This window comes from Lathyrus oleraceus, chromosome 1, assembly GCF_024323335.1.
Source record: "Lathyrus oleraceus cultivar Zhongwan6 chromosome 1, CAAS_Psat_ZW6_1.0, whole genome shotgun sequence".
NCBI lineage: Eukaryota > Viridiplantae > Streptophyta > Magnoliopsida > Fabales > Fabaceae > Lathyrus > Lathyrus oleraceus.
Window position 1 is genome coordinate 428,514,126 of NC_066579.1, and position 23,043 is coordinate 428,537,168.

The 23,043-nt window shown below is 24.9% G+C and overlaps 1 long non-coding RNA gene across 1 annotated transcript in view; it reads right to left on the bottom strand.

Moving 5' to 3' along the window:
* The window catches only part of LOC127079560 (uncharacterized), a 13,700-nt gene extending 11,043 nt beyond the window's left edge, over positions 1–2,657 (bottom strand). Inside the window, exon 1 of the long non-coding RNA XR_007787936.1 lies at positions 2,529–2,657. This is a non-coding gene — a long non-coding RNA (uncharacterized LOC127079560). The remainder of the gene's footprint in view (positions 1–2,528) is intronic.
* Between the last annotated feature and the right edge of the window lie 20,386 nt (positions 2,658–23,043).

Consider the following 23,043-nt stretch of genomic DNA (forward strand, 5'->3'; position numbering starts at 1 on the left):
TTTTTTTATCTATATTGTTTGGATTTTTTGACCCACTGTTTCACAATTCAAGTGCAACTATTTTTAATTAATCCTTTCTATATGTGTTTATAAAAGAAAATAAGTAATTTTATATAAAATAATAAATATAGAAATAACATAAGAAAGAAATTGATATAATTTGAAATTTCGGGATATATTATTAATAACTACATTAATAGTTATCAATTTCATAATTCTACCATATGAAATTTTTAAGTCGTCCCTATAATTTAATAAGTTAAACTCTTATTGTACTAGTACCGTGTCAACTTAAAAAAACAATCAAGGTTTTATTTTATTTTTATAATTAATATATTTAATTAACTAATAATACGTATAACTTGAATGTTTCTTCTCTTAAATTAAATTAAAAATATCATATTATATTTTTTTTTAACTAAGAGTATAATTTAATTTAAAATGTAATAATATTTCTAATGTAGAATTACAATAGTTTATTAATAAAAAATTATAATAGTTTAAAATTGAGCTACCTTTGAGTTTTTTTAAAATTTTGAATACATCAATAAATTTTAAAATGATTATAGCAAACTCGACAATCAAACAAATTTGGGTATTTTAAAATTTATAATTATAAAAAAAAATGGTTTTTTATAAAAATAATTTTAAAGTTTTCAAAATTTATAAACTATGTTTCTGGAGATTGTTTTAGTTGGTAAGTTCGTCAAATATACTGCACATAAGTCTTTTAAAAATGTAATTCTTATTTAGTAGGTTAAATTAGTATAATAAAGTAAAACTAAATTATTTCTAATCCAAAAACACTATTTAAATATAATTTAGTCAAAGTTTCCTGTCACTTTTTTAGTATTAAAAATAATAACACACATACTTGAGGTGACATTGTATATTGAAAGAACTGACAATGAATCCCTTAAAATACAATTCTACGGTGACACATTAACGTCATTTTTAGAATTAAATGTATAACTTACATTTTTTAATCTGTGTACAATAATAAAGTTTTACTACTTTTGTTCTTTTATTTAAGAGATAAATCACTTTTTAATTCATGGAATAATCAACGTATCTAATCTATAAACCGACCAAATACATTAATTATTCAATGAACCTAAAAATTGAATTGTCTTTTATATAAAGGAATGAAGCTAAAATTAAAATTTTAAAAATAATTGAGTTAAATTAATTAATTAATTATTTATATTTATTTCTATTTAAACATGATGAATACATATATCAAATTTTGTAAAGTTTGGTGTATAAAAGAAAGAATACTACTAATAACATGGCACTATATGATAATAATTTTACAAACTTCTTTGATGAGATTTTATATATTTTCCTCAATGTTATAACAACGAGAGTTTTTCATTAAATTTAAACACACAACATATAATTATAATGGATAATATAATAAGGTTTATATGTATATGGGGGTTTCGGTTGCTTTCAATTGATATTAAAAATTTCATATAATTGTTTTATGTACTAATTATTTATGTTCAAGGAACCGCTCTTATCTGTATCAAGAAACGATAACCTTTAAATGAATAGAAACTAATTTAAAGATTTACAAACAGATTACTTTTAAAAAAACATTGGGAATGAAGAGTTATTATTAAGAGTTAAGAAGTATTGATTATTTTACAGTTTTTGAACATCGATTTTGATGTTAATCCCTTGATTTTATAAAATAAGACTTCTACTCTGCAGACAATTCAAAATCTTGAAGAAGAACAAATATATAAAAGGAGATTTATAAAAAAAACAAATTAAGTTACAAATATGTTTATTATTTATTCATTTTTTTGTATATTCTTGTTTTACAATGAATATTATTAATTCTTTTGTAATGATTATGAGTAACTTTCAAAAACTCTAAAAAAACTGAACAAGAAATTTTTATTAAATACTTATTACATTAAAACCATCGATAACCCCTACACATGATTATAGTAGGTTTTCAATTAAAACAAACGTTGTTTCGGTAAGAAAATATGACTGCTTATGAAATTGTCTTTGATTGATTCACACACTATAAACTCTTGATTTGTCAAAAAAAATATTTAACAAACTAAATTCTATAATTGAGTAGGATTGTTTTTCTCTAAATTTATCCAATGAATTTGATATTATTTTATAAATATTATATTTTTCTCGGTTGAATACTCCAACACTAAAATTACAAAGTTATAACACAAACTTTCTGGAGAGAGAAAACCACATGAAGTTTTAGCGTAATTTAAATTGATAATTTATTTAGATCAATAATCAATTACTGATATACAAAACATATATTTTATTGGTACACTAATCTAAAGGCTAAAGATAAATGATTTTATAAGATAAACTACTTTAATGATTTAGGCTTTAATAGGTGCAAAGTTCATCAGTTTTCTAATATGTTGTATTGGATTATCCAATACAATGGCTGCATAATTTTTAGAGGTTGAACCATATGATGCAGAAAGTGTGATGCGGTAGTTGGTCCCTTGGGATGTTGTTTCAGATACACCATCGACGACCTTCTCAAATTTTAGCTTATTACCTTGCTTGTTGTACTCGTTTACAGCAAAGTTGCCAATCTCATTAACTAATGGATCATTGAGGTTGAGGAAGGTAGCATGATTCAAGGACGCACAGGAAAAAATAACACAAGGACAATCAGAAAAAAAGACTGAGTTCTCATTGTGATTGTAACTATGACTTTTTAAAGTTTTTCAAATGGCTGGTAGTGAGTTAGTCTGATCAAGTAAGGTTGTTATCTATAGATATATATATATATATATATATATATATATATAGATATATATATATATATATATATATATATATAGATATATATAGATATATATATATAGATATATATAGATATATATCTATATATATATATAGATATATATAGATATATATCTATATATATACATATATATAGATATATAGATATATATCTATATATATATTTATATATCTATATATAGATATATATCTATATATATATATATATCTACTTTTATATATAATATATATATAATATATATATATTATCCTATACTTATGTATATTAATAATAATATATATAATATATAAAGATAGATATAGAAATAGATATATGGAATATATATGATAGAGATATATGTATATATAATATATATATATATATATATATATATATATATATATATATATATATATATATATATATATATATAATATAGGTATGAGTAAACCTATATATAAGATATATAAATATATTTTTATATATATACTAATATATATTATCTGTATTATATAGAAAATATATATATATCTATAATATTTTTTTATACTAAGATATATATATATAAAGGTTTTTTTCTCTATATTGTTTGGATTTTTTGACCCACTGTTTCACAATTCAAGTGCAACTATTTTTAATTAATCCTTTCTATATGTGTTTATAAAAGAAAATAAGTAATTTTATATAAATAATAAAATATAGAAATAACATAAGAAAGAAATTGATATAATTTGAAATTTCGGGATAATATTATTAATAACTACATTAATAGTTATCAATTTCATAATTCTACCATATGAATTTTTAAGTCGTCCCTATAATTTAATAAGTTAAACTCTTATTGTACTAGTACCGTGTCAACTTAAAAAAACAATCAAGGTTTTATTTTTATTTTTATAATTAATATATTTAATTAACTAATATTACGTATAACTTGAATGTTTCTTCTCTTAAATTAAATTAAAAATATCATATTATATTTTTTTTTAACTAAGAGTATAATTTAATTTAAAATGTAATAATATTTTCTAATGTAGAATTACAATAGTTTATTAATAAAAAATTATAATAGTTTAAAATTGAGCTACCTTTGAGTTTTTTTAAAATTTTGAATACATCAATAAATTTTAAAATGATTATAGCAAACTCGACAATCAAACAAAATTTGGGTATTTTAAAATTTATAATTATAAAAAAAATGGTTTTTTATAAAATAATTTTAAAGTTTTCAAAATTTATAAACTATGTTTCTGGAGATTGTTTTAGTTGGTAAGTTCGTCAAATATACTGCACATAAGTCTTTTAAAAATGTAATTCTTATTTAGTAGGTTAAATTAGTATAATAAAGTAAAACTAAATTATTTCTTAATCCAAAAACACTATTTAAATATAATTTAGTCAAAGTTTCCTGTCACTTTTTTAGTATTAAAAATAATAACACACATACTTGAGGTGACATTGTATATTGAAAGAACTGACAATGAATCCCTTAAAATACAATTCTACGGTGACACATTAACGTCATTTTAGAATTAAATGTATAACTTACATTTTTTAATCTGTGTACAATAATAAAGTTTTACTACTTTTGTTCTTTTATTTAAGAGATAAATCACTTTTTTAATTCATGGAATAATCAACGTATCTAATCTATAAACCGACCAAATACATTAATTATTCAATGAACCTAAAAATTGAATTGTCTTTTATATAAAGGAATGAAGCTAAAATTAAAATTTTAAAAATAATTGAGTTAAATTAATTAATTAATTATTTATATTTATTTCTATTTAAACATGATGAATACATATATCAAATTTTGTAAAGTTTGGTGTATAAAAGAAAGAATACTACTAATAACATGGCACTATATGATAATAATTTTACAAACTTCTTTGATGAGATTTTATATATTTTCCTCAATGTTATAACAACGAGAGTTTTTCATTAAATTTAAACAACAAAACATATAATTATAATGGATAATATAATAAGGTTTATATGTATATGGGGGTTTCGGTTGCTTTCAATTGATATTAAAAAATTTCATATAATTGTTTTATGTACTAATTATTTATGTTCAAGGAACCGCTCTTACCTGTATCAAGAAACGATAACCTTTAAATGAATAGAAACTAATTTAAAGATTTACAAACAGATTACTTTTAAAAAAACATTGGGAATGAAGAGTTATTATTAAGAGTTAAGTAGTATTGATTATTTTACAGTTTTTGAACATCGATTTTGATGTTAATCCCTTGATTTTATAAAATAAGACTTCTACTCTGCAGACAATTCAAAATCTTGAAGAAGAACAAATATATAAAAGGAGATTTATAAAAAAAACAAATTAAGTTACAAATATGTTTATTATTTATTCATTTTTTTTGTATATTCTTGTTTTTACAATGAATATTATTAATTCTTTTGTAATGATTATGAGTAACTTTCAAAACACTAAAAAACTGAACAAGAAATTTTTATTAAATACTTATTACATTAAAACCCATCGATAACCCCTACACATGATTATAGTAGGTTTTCAATTAAAACAAACGTTGTTTCGGTAAGAAAATATGACTGCTTATGAAATTGTCTTTGATTGATTCACACACTATAAACTCTTGATTTGTCAAAAAAAATATTTAACAAACTAAATTCTATAATTGAGTAGGATTGTTTTTCTCTAAATTTATCCAATGAATTTGATATTATTTTATAAATATTATAATTTTTCTCGGTTGAATACTCCAACACTAAAATTACAAAGTTATAACACAAACTTTCTGGAGAGAGAAAACCACATGAAGTTTTAGCGTAATTTAAATTGATAATTTATTTAGATCAATAATCAATTACTGATATACAAAACATATATTTTATTGGTACACTAATCTAAAGGCTAAAGATAAATGATTTTATAAGATAAACTACTTTAATGATTTAGGCTTTAATAGGTGCAAAGTTCATCAGTTTTCTAATATGTTGTATTGGATTATCCAATATAATGGCTGCATAATTTTTAGAGGTTGAACCATCTGATGCAGAAAGTGTGATGCGGTAGTTGGTCCCTTGGGATGTTGTTTCAGATACACCATCGACGACCTTCTCAAATTTTAGCTTATTACCTTGCTTGTTGTACTCGTTTACAGCAAAGTTGCCAATCTCATTAACTAATGGATCATTGAGGTTGAGGAAGGTAGCATGATTCAAGGACGCACAGGAAAAAATAACAACAAGGACAATCAGAAAAAAGACTGAGTTCTCATTGTGATTGTAACTATGACTTTTTAAACTTTTTCAAATTGGCTGGTAGTGAGTTAGTCTGATCAAGTAAGGTTGTTATCTATAGATATAGATATAATATATATATATATATATATATATAGATATAGATATATATAGATATATATATATAGATATATATAGATATATATCTATATATATATATATAGATATATATAGATATATATCTATATATAGATACATATATATAGATATATATAGATATTATCTATATATATATTTATATATCTATATATAGATATATATCTATATATATATATATATATATCTATACTTTATATATATATATATATATATATATATATATATATATTTTATATATATATATATATATATATATATATATATATATATATATATATATATATATATATATATATATAAAGGTTTTTTTCTCTATATTGTTTGGATTTTTTGACCCACTGTTTCACAATTCAAGTGCAACTATTTTTAATTAATCCTTTCTATATGTGTTTATAAAAGAAAATAAGTAATTTTATATAAAATAATAAAATATAGAAATAACATAAGAAAGAAATTGATATAATTTGAAATTTCGGGATAATATTATTAATAACTACATTAATAGTTATCAATTTCATAATTCTACCATATGAAATTTTTAAGTCGTCCCTATAATTTAATAAGTTAAACTCTTATTGTACTAGTACCGTGTCAACTTAAAAAAACAATCAAGGTTTTATTTTTATTTTTATAATTAATATATTTAATTAACTAATATTACGTATAACTTGAATGTTTCTTCTCTTAAATTAAATTAAAAATATCATATTATATTTTTTTTTAACTAAGAGTATAATTTAATTTAAAATGTAATAATATTTTCTAATGTAGAATTACAATAGTTTATTAATAAAAAATTATAATAGTTTAAAATTGAGCTACCTTTGAGTTTTTTTAAAATTTTGAATACATCAATAAATTTTAAAATGATTATAGCAAACTCGACAATCAAACAAAATTTGGGTATTTTAAAATTTATAATTATAAAAAAAAATGGTTTTTTATAAAAATAATTTTAAAGTTTTCAAAATTTATAAACTATGTTTCTGGAGATTGTTTTAGTTGGTAAGTTCGTCAAATATACTGCACATAAGTCTTTTAAAAATGTAATTCTTATTTAGTAGGTTAAATTAGTATAATAAAGTAAAACTAAATTATTTCTTAATCCAAAAACACTATTTAAATATAATTTAGTCAAAGTTTCCTGTCACTTTTTTAGTATTAAAAATAATAACACACATACTTGAGGTGACATTGTATATTGAAAGAACTGACAATGAATCCCTTAAAATACAATTCTACGGTGACACATTAACGTCATTTTTAGAATTAAATGTATAACTTACATTTTTTAATCTGTGTACAATAATAAAGTTTTACTACTTTTGTTCTTTTATTTAAGAGATAAATCACTTTTTTAATTCATGGAATAATCAACGTATCTAATCTATAAACCGACCAAATACATTAATTATTCAATGAACCTAAAAATTGAATTGTCTTTTATATAAAGGAATGAAGCTAAAATTAAAATTTTAAAAATAATTGAGTTAAATTAATTAATTAATTATTTATATTTATTTCTATTTAAACATGATGAATACATATATCAAATTTTGTAAAGTTTGGTGTATAAAAGAAAGAATACTACTAATAACATGGCACTATATGATAATAATTTTACAAACTTCTTTGATGAGATTTATATATTTTCCTCAATGTTATAACAACGAGAGTTTTTCATTAAATTTAAACAACAAAACATATAATTATAATGGATAATATAATAAGGTTTATATGTATATGGGGGTTTCGGTTGCTTTCAATTGATATTAAAAAATTTCATATAATTGTTTTATGTACTAATTATTTATGTTCAAGGAACCGCTCTTACCTGTATCAAGAAACGATAACCTTTAAATGAATAGAAACTAATTTAAAGATTTACAAACAGATTACTTTTAAAAAAACATTGGGAATGAAGAGTTATTATTAAGAGTTAAGTAGTATTGATTATTTTACAGTTTTTGAACATCGATTTTGATGTTAATCCCTTGATTTTATAAAATAAGACTTCTACTCTGCAGACAATTCAAAATCTTGAAGAAGAACAAATATATAAAAGGAGATTTATAAAAAAAAACAAATTAAGTTACAAATATGTTTATTATTTATTCATTTTTTTTGTATATTCTTGTTTTTACAATGAATATTATTAATTCTTTTGTAATGATTATGAGTAACTTTCAAAAACTCTAAAAAAACTGAACAAGAAATTTTTATTAAATACTTATTACATTAAAACCCATCGATAACCCCTACACATGATTATAGTAGGTTTTCAATTAAAACAAACGTTGTTTCGGTAAGAAAATATGACTGCTTATGAAATTGTCTTTGATTGATTCACACACTATAAACTCTTGATTTGTCAAAAAAAATATTTAACAAACTAAATTCTATAATTGAGTAGGATTGTTTTTCTCTAAATTTATCCAATGAATTTGATATTATTTTATAAATATTATAATTTTTCTCGGTTGAATACTCCAACACTAAAATTACAAAGTTATAACACAAACTTTCTGGAGAGAGAAAACCACATGAAGTTTTAGCGTAATTTAAATTGATAATTTATTTAGATCAATAATCAATTACTGATATACAAAACATATATTTTATTGGTACACTAATCTAAAGGCTAAAGATAAATGATTTTATAAGATAAACTACTTTAATGATTTAGGCTTTAATAGGTGCAAAGTTCATCAGTTTTCTAATATGTTGTATTGGATTATCCAATACAATGGCTGCATAATTTTTAGAGGTTGAACCATCTGATGCAGAAAGTGTGATGCGGTAGTTGGTCCCTTGGGATGTTGTTTCAGATACACCATCGACGACCTTCTCAAATTTTAGCTTATTACCTTGCTTGTTGTACTCGTTTACAGCAAAGTTGCCAATCTCATTAACTAATGGATCATTGAGGTTGAGGAAGGTAGCATGATTCAAGGACGCACAGGAAAAAATAACAACAAGGACAATCAGAAAAAAAGACTGAGTTCTCATTGTGATTGTAACTATGACTTTTTAAAGTTTTTCAAATTGACTGGTAGTGAGTTAGTCTGATCAAGTAAGGTTGTTATCTATAGATATATAGATATATATCTATATATAGATATATATATATATATATAGATATATATCTATATATATCTATATATATATATATATATAGATATTTATATATAGATATATATCTATATATATATAGATATATATAGATATATATCTATATATATATATTTATATATTTATATATAGATATATATCTATATATATATATATATATATATATATATATATATATATAGATATATATATATATATATATATATATATATATATATATATATATATTATATAGATATATATATATATATATATATATATATATATATATATATATATATATATATATATATATATATATATATCTATATCTATATATTTATATATATATATATATATATATATAATATATATATTTTATATATATATATATATATATATATATATTTTATATATATATATATATATATATATATATATATATATATATATATATATATATAAATATATATATAGGTATATATATACCTATATATAAATATATATATATATATATATATATATATATATATATATATATATTATATATATATATATATATATATATATATATATATATATATATATATATATATAAAGGTTTTTTCTCTATATTGTTTGGATTTTTTGACCCACTGTTTCACAATCCAACTGCAACTATTGTTAATTAATCCTTTCTATATGTGTTTATAAAAGAAAATAAGTAATTTTATATAAAATAATAAAATATAGAAATAACATAAGAAAGAAATTGATATAATTTGAAATTTCGGGATAATATTATTAATAACTACATTAATAGTTATCAATTTCATAATTGTACCATATGAAATTTTTAAGTCGTCCCTATAATTTAATAAGTTAAACTCTTATTGTACTAGTACCGTGTCAACTTAAAAAAACAATCAAGGTTTTATTTTTATTTTATAATTAATATATTTAATTAACTAATATTACGTATAACTTGAATGTTTCTTCTCTTAATTTAAATTAAAAATATCATATTATATATTTTTTTAACTAAGAGTATAATTTAATTTAAAATGTAATAATATTTTCTAATGTAGAATTACAATAGTTTATTAATAAAAAATTATAATAGTTTAAAATTGAGCTACCTTTGAGCTTTTCTAAAATTTTGAATACATCAATAAATTTTAAAATGATTATAACAAACTCGACAATCAAACCAAATTTGGGTATTTTAAAATTTATAATTATAAAAAAAATGGTTTTTTTTAAAAATAATTTTAAAGTTTTCAAAATTTATAAACTATGTTTCTGGAGATTGTTTTAGTTGGTAAGTTCGTCAAATATACTGCACATAAGTTTTTTAAATATGTAATTCTTATTTACTAGGTTAAATTAGTATAATAAAGTAAAACTAAATTATTTCTTAATCCAAAAACACTATTTAAATATAATTTAGTCAAAGTTTCCTGTCACTTTTTTAGTATTAAAAATAATAACACACTTGAGGTGACATTGTATATTGAAAGAACTGACAATGAATCCCTTAAAATACAATTCTACGGTGACACATTAACTTCATTTTTAGAATTAAATGTATAACTTACATTTTTTAATCTGTGTACAATAATAAAGTTTTACCAATATTGTTCTTTTATTGAGATAAATCACTTTTTTAATTAATGGATTAATCAACGTATCTAATCTATAAACCGACCAAATACATTAATTATTCAATAAATCTAAGAATTGAATTGTCTTTTATATAAAGGAATGAAGCTAAAATTAAAATTTTAAAAATAATTGAGTTAAATTAATTAATTAATTATTTATATTTATTACTATTTAAACATGATGAATACATATGTCAAATTTTGTAAAGTTTGGTGTCAAAAAGAAAAGATACTACTAATAACATGGCACTATATGATAATAATTTTACGAACTTCTTTGATGAGATTTTATATTTTTTCCTAAATGTTATAACAACGAGAGTTTACCCTTAAATTTAAACTCTCTTAAATTTAAACAACAAAACATATAATTATAATGGATAATATAATAAGGTTTATATGTATATGGGGGTTGGGTTGATTTGAGTTGATATTAAAAAATTTCATATAACTGTTTTGTGTACTATTTATTTATGTTCAAGGAACCGCTCTTATCTGTATTAAGAAAAGATAACCTTTAAATGAAAAAAAACTAATATAAAGATTTACAAACCGATTAAAATAAGTAAGTAACTTTTAAAAAAAACTTTGGGAATGAATTTTTTTTATTAAAACCTAAGCAATATTGATTATTTTACAGTTTTTAAACATCGATTTTGATGTTAATCCCTCGATTTTATTAAATAAGGCTTTAGTCTGTAGACAATTCAAATTCTTGAAGAAGAACAAATATATAAAACGAGATTTATAAAAAAAACAAATTAAGTTACAAATATGTTTTTTATTTATTCATTTTTTTTTGTATATTCTTGTTTTTACAATGAATATTATTAATTCTTTTGTAATGATTATAAGTAACTTTCAAAAACTCTAAAAAAACTGAACAAGAAATTTTTATTAAATACTTGTTACATTAAAACCCATCGATAACCCCTACACATGACTATAGTAGGTTTTCAATTAAAACAAACGTTAGTTTCAGTAAGAAAATATGATTGCTTATGAAATTGTCTTTGATTGATTCACACACTATAAACTCTTGAGTTGTCAAAAAAATATTTAACAAACTAAATTCTATAATTGAGTAGGATTGTTTTTCTCTAAATTTATCCAATGATTTTGATATTATTTTATAAATATTATCATCAAAATAGATAAGAAGGAAAGTAATAGATAAGAAGAAGTAGGAAGAGATAAGAATAAAAGAGAGAGTTATCAGAAAGAGAAAGAAAGGAAGGGAAGAATGAAAGAGGAAAAGAGAAAGAGGAAGAAGAGAAGAAGAGGAAGGAAGGAAGAAGAAGGAAAAAGCTCATGAAGATCATGATCATCACCACCAATCATCTCATTTTCATCATCTTCTTCATTATCCTCATCAACCTAAGATGAGTTCCTAGATAGTTTTACCTCGGGGGGGAGGAACTTCATGGAAGTGGGATTAGGTTTTGTGAATTTGTTGTTGTTCATGCTTCTATGTCTCATACCATGATTTATACATACTTTTGTGTGAGTTATGTTATGTTGTTGTATTGTTGTGTTGGAACCATGATGCTGTGTTTGGTTGATGTTAATTGTTGTTGGATAGTGATTAAAATTCATGAATCTATGCTAGAAAATATGAAGACATGAATGGGTATAAGTTAGGATGATTTAGGGATATTAAACATGGAAGAAAGAGTTTTTAGAAGAGGTAATTTTGGGAATTTTGTAGGTGTCAATCGATTGGTTGCAGAAAAGTTACAGAACCAATCGATTGGTTCATGATTCTGTGAAGAAAAAGCTGAATTTTGCTTATGTCAATCGATTGGCTACAGTGCTCAATCGATTGGTCCTGTCTAATTTCACCAAAAACATAAGTCAGTAACTTCACACAATCGATTGACTCCCAGAGCAATCGATTGGTCCATCCTTGTTTTTCCTAAAACCACTTATTCCTTGTTTCTAATACATCTTAGGAGTCTATTAACTTATACCATGATATATATGTATTAGAATGACAATAATCGGTCGATCTATGTGCAATCGAGTGGGTTTTGACCTAGAAGTCTGATTAGGTTAAAACGATTGTAGTTTCAGTTTCGTAAATTCGTTTTGGACGCGGTCGGAAGCGTTAGGAAGCTAACAGAGAGAACTATCATATACAGAGAAGTCTCTATGATTTATTACAATATAAATTTCCCTTAAGTCCGATTAAACCCACCATATGATGATTGGATAGATACTCACTTTATGGTGTGAGAGTGGAATAAGTTAGAATGAGGTGAGTCGTGTGATGGATTTTCCTAGGGTTATTGAGACATGTTAGATTATCATGTGAGATTCTTGTATACTTGATTGTGAAATGAATTGGTTCCATGTATCCATCATAAGACGAGAATCGTGCCTCCTATTTTTATGGGGTTCAATACATTGGAAAGTAAATCCAATACCTCATCAAGTGATAAGAGTGGACCATGGGATGCCATGGGTATTATGTGTATTGGTTATAAATGGTTATGAATTGTTGTTGTGTTTCTTATGTGATGCATTTCATAACCTATGCATGAATTATTATTGCGTTGATTATGATATGATTGGTTAATCGTATTCGTTAAATAATAATATGACTAAAAATTATGAGTGAGGTAAACCTAGGAGAATTCTAGGTAAATGACTTAGAAAGATAACTTAAGTCATGAAATGACTTAGATAGTGATGCTTGGACATAATCGTACCGTAGTGTGTACAACGAACAAGTAGTCACATAATGATACGTTAACATGCTTTGTATGGAACATGTGTGATTTATGTATGAGAATGAATCATGTTATGATGCCATGAGAATTGATATGATATCCTGAGAATTGGTTGATATTTGGTGAGGAACATTTGTTCCAAAAGTCCTATTTGTTGTTGAGAATTAATCATGTATTCGGAATTAGTTGTGATTATGCACATACCACTTCGAGGACTTATGTAAAGCGGTAAGTGGGGATGTGGCACCAATGATTCGTGCCTCAATTAGGTTTGAGCCCCAACCATGGAGGACATGGGGGAAAGGTAGACATTTAAGTGGATTAGAGGCCCATACAGTGAAAGATACCCTAAGTGGGTTAGAGTCCCATACGAGTGACGGTCGCTTGAAGTGGGGATTAAGCCTCATAAAGGATCTGATATCCACCGTGAAAGTTGAATCATACGAGCATGCATGAACCGAGCCTGGCTTAGACGTAAGTCTGTTCGGGGATTGATGTTTCGTGAATCCGAATAGTGATTTGTTGAGTGGATGCACTCAAGTGACATGTTTCCATACATTGCAATTATCCCTTAGTTACTCAAGTCCTAGTTACAAGGTGTGAGTGATGCACAAGTAACGGAAGGTGAATACTTGAGTTAGAATCGAGTAGAAACCCTGTAGAGCCGAGTGGACACATAGGATATGAGAACTCACTGAGATTATTATCTCTTCCCATTATTGTTGTTATTTTTCAGGTATTCCTTGCAGGTTGAATTCAAGAGAGGCTGTCTACTGATGTTTCAAGGGATGTAGTTATTGTGATCTTCTGTTGTGGAGTTATGTACAATGAAGATATTGTACATAGTTCTTAGATTTTTATTGTTTAGGCTTTATTATATGACATGTGTCATTCATGTTTTTAGTTTGGCCATGTGTATATAATGATGCCAATAGGAATTTATGATTGTGTCAATACCAAATAATGACACTTGTATGATATTATTGTAGATATATATATATATTATACGGGTTGTTACAGTTAGTATCAGAGTAGGTCGATTCTCGACCTAGCCTTGAAACATCATAAGTAAATCTATTCTTGCCTCATATGTGTGTTTAGCTAACATGATTATTAATATCACTGTATGTAGTATTGGACTTGATCAATCTAATCATATGTGCGTGGTGGGTAGGATTATGATTGAGCGACCACGAGGATTCCGAAGTGTTGTTGGAACTTGTGCTTTGAGGGTAGGCTCAATCCTATAGTTAGAAAGTAAGGAGAACCGATAACTCAGTTGAAGTTTCAAGAGGAGTTGTGATTCGGGTAATATGGAATTGAAGAGTAGTGTATCGTTCAAGAAATTATGCAGTGTTAACGGAGTTGAGAAGTTGAGGAATTCTATCAGATGAGTTTGTCAGAATTTTGAGATATAATTGAATCTGCTAGTAGAACAAGATTGACTCACTGGTATGGAATAAATGTTGTAATTAATACCATACAGTGAAGGAAAGAGGATGGTTTTGTTGCATGTATGACATATGGTCTGGAATTGAAGTAGTGCATTGATGTTCAACTTTTAAGGTCACTAGAGCATCATGGAAGAACATGAGCACTTTAGAGAGTATGTTCAGAATGGTACCTTCCAAGTGGTTGAGAGCTTGAGAGATAAGGACGTTTAGTTTTTTTGGGGAGTCTAAAGTAGTGGTGAAGTATAAGAAGAGGTTTGAATATATGATTGTCTACCCCAAGTGGGACACGTATGCATCAGGCAAAAAGTAGGAGATAAACCGAGTAAACCCAGTCTTAGAAGGGAAATCAAATTTAGGATGGTTCATTGAGATTCAATATTCGGTGAGTGGCCGTTATGGAAATGTTGGGTTTCTCAAGGATCAGTTGAAATGCATTTGTGTCGGAAAGAGAACAAGCATTATATAACAACGGAAGCTCTAAAGGGATTGGTTGTAATATATTTGTGTTGAGGAAAAGAACAAGTAATTTGGATTTAAGGAATTATAGTATAATGGTTCTGTAATTGGAGTTGAGAGAATTACCATGGGAAGAGGAGTGAATGCAGGGTGTGGAAGCAGTGTGAATGTTGCAACATAATTGTTGTAATGGGGTACATTTTAGACAAAGGTACAATGGGACCATCAAGATTCATTAAGCATAAGTCATGGGCGTGTAGTTGATGCTTATTCACATACGAAGATTTCTAGAGTATGAAGTGAAGTGGAGTGAAGAAAGTTATACCTTGGTATTGTGAAGTATGTGATAGTAACATTATGGTCACATGTTTGTGAAATTGACTATCCTTCTTTGGGATGGTTGTGGAGTATCACATTCTTTACTTTGAACGATGAGTTTTGTGTCTTGAAGAGGAGTTAGAGTCGTGGTAAGAAACAAAAGACAAACCAAGCTTGAATACAGATCTAAGTGTGCAACGTGAAATAAACTATGTCGTATGGACTCATAAGGAGGCGATAAGGTTTGTCAGTTGCAGGTCATCTAGATAAGTGGCTTATGTGTGATAAACTGTTCAATAGATATCAGTATGGAAGAGAATCCAAGTCAATGAGTATGTGGTAATGTCAAGGTTCACATTGAATGAATATTATTTTGGTTTTCAAGAGTAGGAGAACTACCCGTATATGTCTTGGTCGAAGTATTTCGAATCTATCTTTTGTTGAACAAGAAAAGTTTGTTATCTTGATCCTCACCAAGAAATCAATTGAAGGAATGAGGTGGTATGCGTAACGTGGGTTATTCATGGTATCCCTTTGATGATGTGTTGACTACTGTGTCATTGTGGGATTAATATTAAGTTATGAATTATGTTGTGACACTACAACTATGTATGTAAATCGTATGGTGGAGAACTTGTGGATGTTAATCCATGAATTTGAGGTTGTGCTCTTACTGCATTGTTCTTGTTGTTCTGATGTATTTCCATGATTGGATTCCATGAGGATAATAAAGAAGTGGTGGACCAGGGTTGTAATTCTCGTGCAATGTTGAATTCATGGAGATGTGTATGGGTATTTGAGGAAGTGATTGCATATGGTTTATAATAGAGTCTTATTGGTTAGTAGTAGTTATTGATAGTATCCTTATCAGTTATCGTACTCCATAAGATATTGAGGAATATTTAAGGATTTCTCCTACTAGTCTTGTGAGAGAGGAAACTTATAGCAAAGTTTAACAAGTTTAAGCCATCATGACCAGAGTGGAGTTCTTAGTCAGGTGATCTCAAGAGATTAGTTCAGTATCTTGTAAGTGTTAGTAACGTGTAAGTGGTTAAACATGTTGCTCATATGTATGGCCTCAGAAGTAGACCTTCCATGGAAGTGGTACCGAATATACACATTGCTACTATACTATGTCGGCAGGATGTGAAAGTTATTCTCCCAGGAGAGAGGATGGAAATAAGATATTTGTAAGTGTAACTGTGTAACTTGGATTGTATATTCGTAAGAACACGAGCTAGGGTTACCATGAGATGAAGCAAGACGATAGGAAGGAATAATTATTGTCAGGTAGTATGATGTAGTCCCAAGATTTGTGACTAAGTTGTGTGACTCTGTGAGTATTATGGAAGCTCACAATTACATCCTAGTTTGATTAGGGTTCCTTAGAAGTGTTGTAGTGTCAATGACTTGGAATTTCTCGTTGGTATTATTTCTCTAGTTGGTTGTTGCATTTCTCCTTCTATGTGTCGGTAAGAAGCTCATTCTTCTTGAGAATGATTGGTAAGGTTTTGGGAGAAGATGCTCAAAGGGAAGTAGGGATTTTCTATGAAGTCATATAAGCTAGTCAATGGTACCAATAAATTTCAGGTGTTCCATTATGTTCAATTATAAATTGCATAGTAAAGAGTTTTGGATGGGAAATAATTGTAAAGTTTTGTGGAGGATCCGAGAGGTAACTACTTGTAGGAAAGAAAGTAAGACAATCTTGTGCCAAGTGTGTTATCTTACTGGAATGATACGAGAGAACTGAAGCATCAGGTGTAGACGATTGTAGTATATGCTACGAGGTCAAGTGAACTTAATAAGAATATCAATATACAAATTATAAGACTTGTTGCAAGTGTTGAAAGACTTATAAGGAAATATTCATCAGTATTGTTGCAGGTAAGGGATCATTGGTTAGCACCACAAATATTCGAGAATGTTAGGTATCGTATCAGAATAATGTATCCTGGTTATGATTTTGATTAGCTCAGTGCAAGAAAGGTGGAGTTGTGGATTAATGGGGGATTTGTGAACAAGTTGTTTACAACAACATATCAGAAGAATTAAGTGGAAAAGGATTTGAAATAGAGGTATTATCAGATCAGGAAGTTGGATAAGTCTTGGAAGAATAAAGCTTGCTAGTGAAGAAAATTGGAAGATTCAAGTATGATAGAGGATTGAACTAAAGCAAAGTCAGGTGTTGACCTGAGTGGAGGAAATTAGGGGGTGAATTTAAATTTAAGGGGAGGAGAGTGTAATATCCCATATCCCCTTAAATTCTCAATTAGCTGTCAGTTGAGACCAATTGGGTTCTTATGTACTCTATTTGTTGTTAGTTAAGACAATTTGAGCTCTTATGTGCTCTAAATGTTGTTAGTTGGGACCAATAGAGTACCCAATGAACTCTGAAGAGATTACTTATTAATAAAAGAGACAAACCAATATCAATAAGTACAAGAGAGGATATTTTGGTAACATTAATAATTGGTCAATTGGTACTAGAAGACAAAATATCAATTGAGATATTTTGTATTACTACCTAATATTATAATATATAGTAATTATATGTTATATTTATTTGTGTGGTATAGAAAGAAAGAAGGAAAGTAATAGATAAGAAGAAGTAGGAAGAGATAAGAATAAAAGAGAGAGTTATCAGAAAGAGAAAGAAAGGAAGGGAAGAAAGAAAGAGGAAAATAGAAAGAGGAAGAAGAGAAGAATAGGAAGGAAGGAAGAAGAAGGAAAAAGATCATGAAGATCATGATCATCACCACCAATCATCTCATTTTCATCATCTTCTTCATCACCCTCATCAATCTAAGGTGAGTTCCTAGACAGTTGTAGCTTGGGGGGAGGAACTTCATGGAAGTGGGATTAGGTTATGTGAATTTGTTGTTGTTCATGCTTCTATGTCTCATACCATGATTCCTACATACTTTTGTGTGAGTTATGTTGTGTTGTTGTGTCGTTAGGTTGGAACCATGATGTTGTGTTTGGTTGATGTTAATTGTTGTTGGATAGTGATTAAAACTCATGAATCTATGCTAGAAAATATGAAGATATGAATGAGTATAAGTTAGGATGGTTTAGGGATGTTAAATATGGAAGAAAGAATGTTTAGAAGAGGTAATTTTCGGAATTTTGCAGGTGTCAATGATTGGTTGCAGAAAAGTTTCAGAACCAATCGATTGGTTCATGATTAATGGAAGAAAAGCTGAATTTTGATGATGTCAATCGATTGGCTACAGTGCTCAGTCGATTGGTCCTGTCTAATTTCATCAAAAACAGAAGTCAGTAACTTCACACAATCGATTGACTCCCAGTGCAATCGATTGGTCCAACCTTGTTTTGCCTAAAACCACATGTTCCTTGTTTCTAATACATATTAGGAGTCCATTAACTTATACCATGATATATATATATATATATATATATATATATATATATATATATATATATATATATATATATATATATATATATATATATATAAATATGTATATATATATATATATATATATATAATAAATATGTATATATATATATATATATATATATATATATATATATATATATATATATATATATATATATATATATATATATTTATATGTGTGTGTAATAGATTGATAATAATCGGACTATCTATGTGCAATCGAGTGGGTTTTGACCTAGAATTCCGATTAGGTTCAAACTATTATAGTTTTAGTTTCGTAAATCCATTTTGGACGCGGTCGGAAGCGTTAGGAAGCTAACGGAGAGAACTATAGTATAGAGAGAAGCGTTAAAAAATATAGCTTATTGATATTTAAAAATATAATAAAAGATATTTAGTCAAAATTTTCATTCTCTATTTTACTAAATAATTAAATATAATTTAGGTGTTTGATTAGTTGGAAGTGCTTTTTCTTGTATTCTCTAATTATTGATAATCAATCTCCAGAAAGAAGAATTTAAAATGATTGTTTGTGTCGCCATTTATGCAACTTTAATTATTAAATAATTTTCTTTATGTATTTTTCTAAAATATAACATTTAAGTTTTATATATATATATATATATATATATATATATATATATATATATTATATATATATATATATATATATATATATATATATATATATATATATATATATATATATATATATATATATATATATATATATATATATATATATATATATATTATATATATATATATATATATATATATATATTATTTCTCTATATTGTTTGGATTTTTGGACCCACTGTTTCACAATTCAACTGCAACTATTTTTAGTTAATCCTTTCTATATGTATTTATAAAAGAAAAATAATAATTTTATATAAAATAATAAAATCTAGCAAAATCATACTAAAAAATTAATATAATTTGAAATTTCGGGATAATATTATAATAATTATAACAATAGCTATCTATTTTAAAATTGTACCATATGGAATTTGGAATTCGTCCCTATAATTTAATAAGTTAAGCTCTTAATGTACTAGTATCGTGTAAACTTAAAAAAAATTAATCCAAGTTTTTTTTATAAATAATATATTTCATTAAATAATATTACGTATACATTGAATATTTCTTCCCTTAATTTAAAGTTAAAATATTATTTTATATTTTCTGTTTAACTAAGAGTATAATCTAATTTAAAATGTGCTAATATTTTCTTATATAAAATTACAAAAGTTTAATTATAATTTTTTTATAGAAGTTTAAAATTAAGCTACTTTTGAATTTTTTTTAAATTTTAACACATCAATAAATTTTAAAATAATCATAACAAACTTGACCATCAAAACAAATTTTGGATATTTTAAAATATATAATTATAAAAAGAATGGTATTTTTGAAAAATAATTTTAAAGTTTTCAACATTTATAAACTATAATTCTGGAGATTTTTTTAGTTGATAAGTTCGCCATATTTACTGCACATAAGTCATGTAAAAATGTAATTCTTGTTTACTAGGTTAAATTAGTATAATAAATTAAAATTAAATTATTTCTTAGTATAATAAATTAAAATTAAAATTAAATTTCCTATCACTTTTTTATTATTCGAAATCATAACACACATACTTCTAGCTCATTTCTAAGTTATTGAGATTGTATATTCAAAGAATGGGCAATGAATCCCTTCAAATACAATTCTAAAATTAAATTTATAACTTAGCTTTTTTGTTTCGTGTACAATAATAAAGTATTTACTACTTCTTTTCTTTTATTTAAGAGACAAATATTTTTTTAGATTTATTAAATAATCAATGTACCTAATCTATAAACCGAACAAATACATTAGTTATTCATTAAACTTAAAAATTAAATTGTCTCTGAATGAAACTAATATTAAAAGTTTAAAAATAATTATATTATATTAATTAATTATTTATTTGTATTTATTACTACATATCATATTTTTTAAAGTTTGCGGTACAAAAGAAAAAATACTACTAATAACATGACACTATATAATAATAATTTTACAAATTTCTTTGCTGAGATTTTATATTTTTTCCTCTATGTTACAACAACGAGAATTTACCATTAAATTTAAACCATAAAACATATGATTATAATGGATAATATAATTAGGTGTATGTGTATATGGCGGTCTTGGTAAATTATAATTAAATATAATTTAGGTGTTTGGTTAGTTGTAAGTTTTTTTTCTTGTATTCTCTAATTATTGATAATCAATCTCCACAAAGAAGAATTTAAAATGATTGTTTGTGTCATCATTTATGCAACTTTAATTATTAAATAATTTTGCTTTATCTATTTAAAAAAAAAATTAATATATATATATATATATATATATATATATATATATATATATTATATATATATATATATATATATATATATATATATATATATATATATATATATATATATATATATATATATATATATATATATATATATATATATATATATATATATATATATATATATTGGGTTTTTCTCTATATTGTTTGGATTTTTGGACCCATTGTTTCAAAATTCAACTGCAACTATTTTTAGTTAATCTTTCCTATATGTATTTATAAAAGAAAAAAAATAATTTTATATAAAATAATAAAATGTAGCAAAAGCAAAAGAAAAAAATTAATATAATTTGAAATTTTGGGATAATATTATTAATAATTATGATAATAGTTATCAATTTTACTATTGTACCATATGAAAGTTTGAATTCGTCCCTCTAATTTAATAAGTTAAGCTCTTATTGTACTAGTACCGTGTAAACTTAAAAAAATTAATCAAAGTTGTTTTTATTTTATAACTAATATATTTAATTAAATAATATTATGTATAAGTTGAACATTTCATCCCTTAATTTAAATTAAAAATATTATTTTATATTTTTTGTTTAACTAAGAGTATAATCTAATTTAAAATTTACTAATATTTTCTTATATAAAATTACTAAAATTTATTAATAGAAAAAAAAATTAAGCTACTTTTGATATTTTTTAAACTTGAAAACAGCAATAAGTTTTAAAATGATCATAACAAACTCGACAATCAAAACAAATTTTGGGTATTTTAAAATATATAATTATTAAAAAATGGTCTTTTTTTAAAAATAATTTTAACGTTTTCAAGATTTATATACTATGATCCGGAGATTGTTTTAATTGGTAAGTTCGTCATATTTACCGCAGATAAGTCATGTAAAAATATAATTCTTGTTTACTAGGGTAAATTAGCATAATAAACAAAAATCAAATTATTTCTTAATCCATAAATACTATTCAAAAATAATTTAGTCAAAATTTCCTATCACTTTTTTATTATTCGAAATAATAACATATACTTGAGGTTGCATGATGCTTGGCGTATCGCTATGAAAATTTGATGTTTGCAGGTTGTGAATCTGATGGAGTGTAGGACTGTTAAGCTTGGTTTGGATTGTTGTTATATTCATTGATGGAAACTCCAAAGCATAAGCATTTAGGCAAACACCATGGTCATATGCAAAACAAACTTGCTTGAAATGGAAGCTATCTTCAATGGAGTGTTACATGATGTAATGAAGTACGAAGAATGAAAGATAATGTTATGACGTTTAGGATTTTTAGAAAAAGTGTGTTGACTTTGGTCAAAGTTGACCAAAAAGTCAATTGTTGACCAAAGTCAATTTTTGGTCAAAGTTATTATTT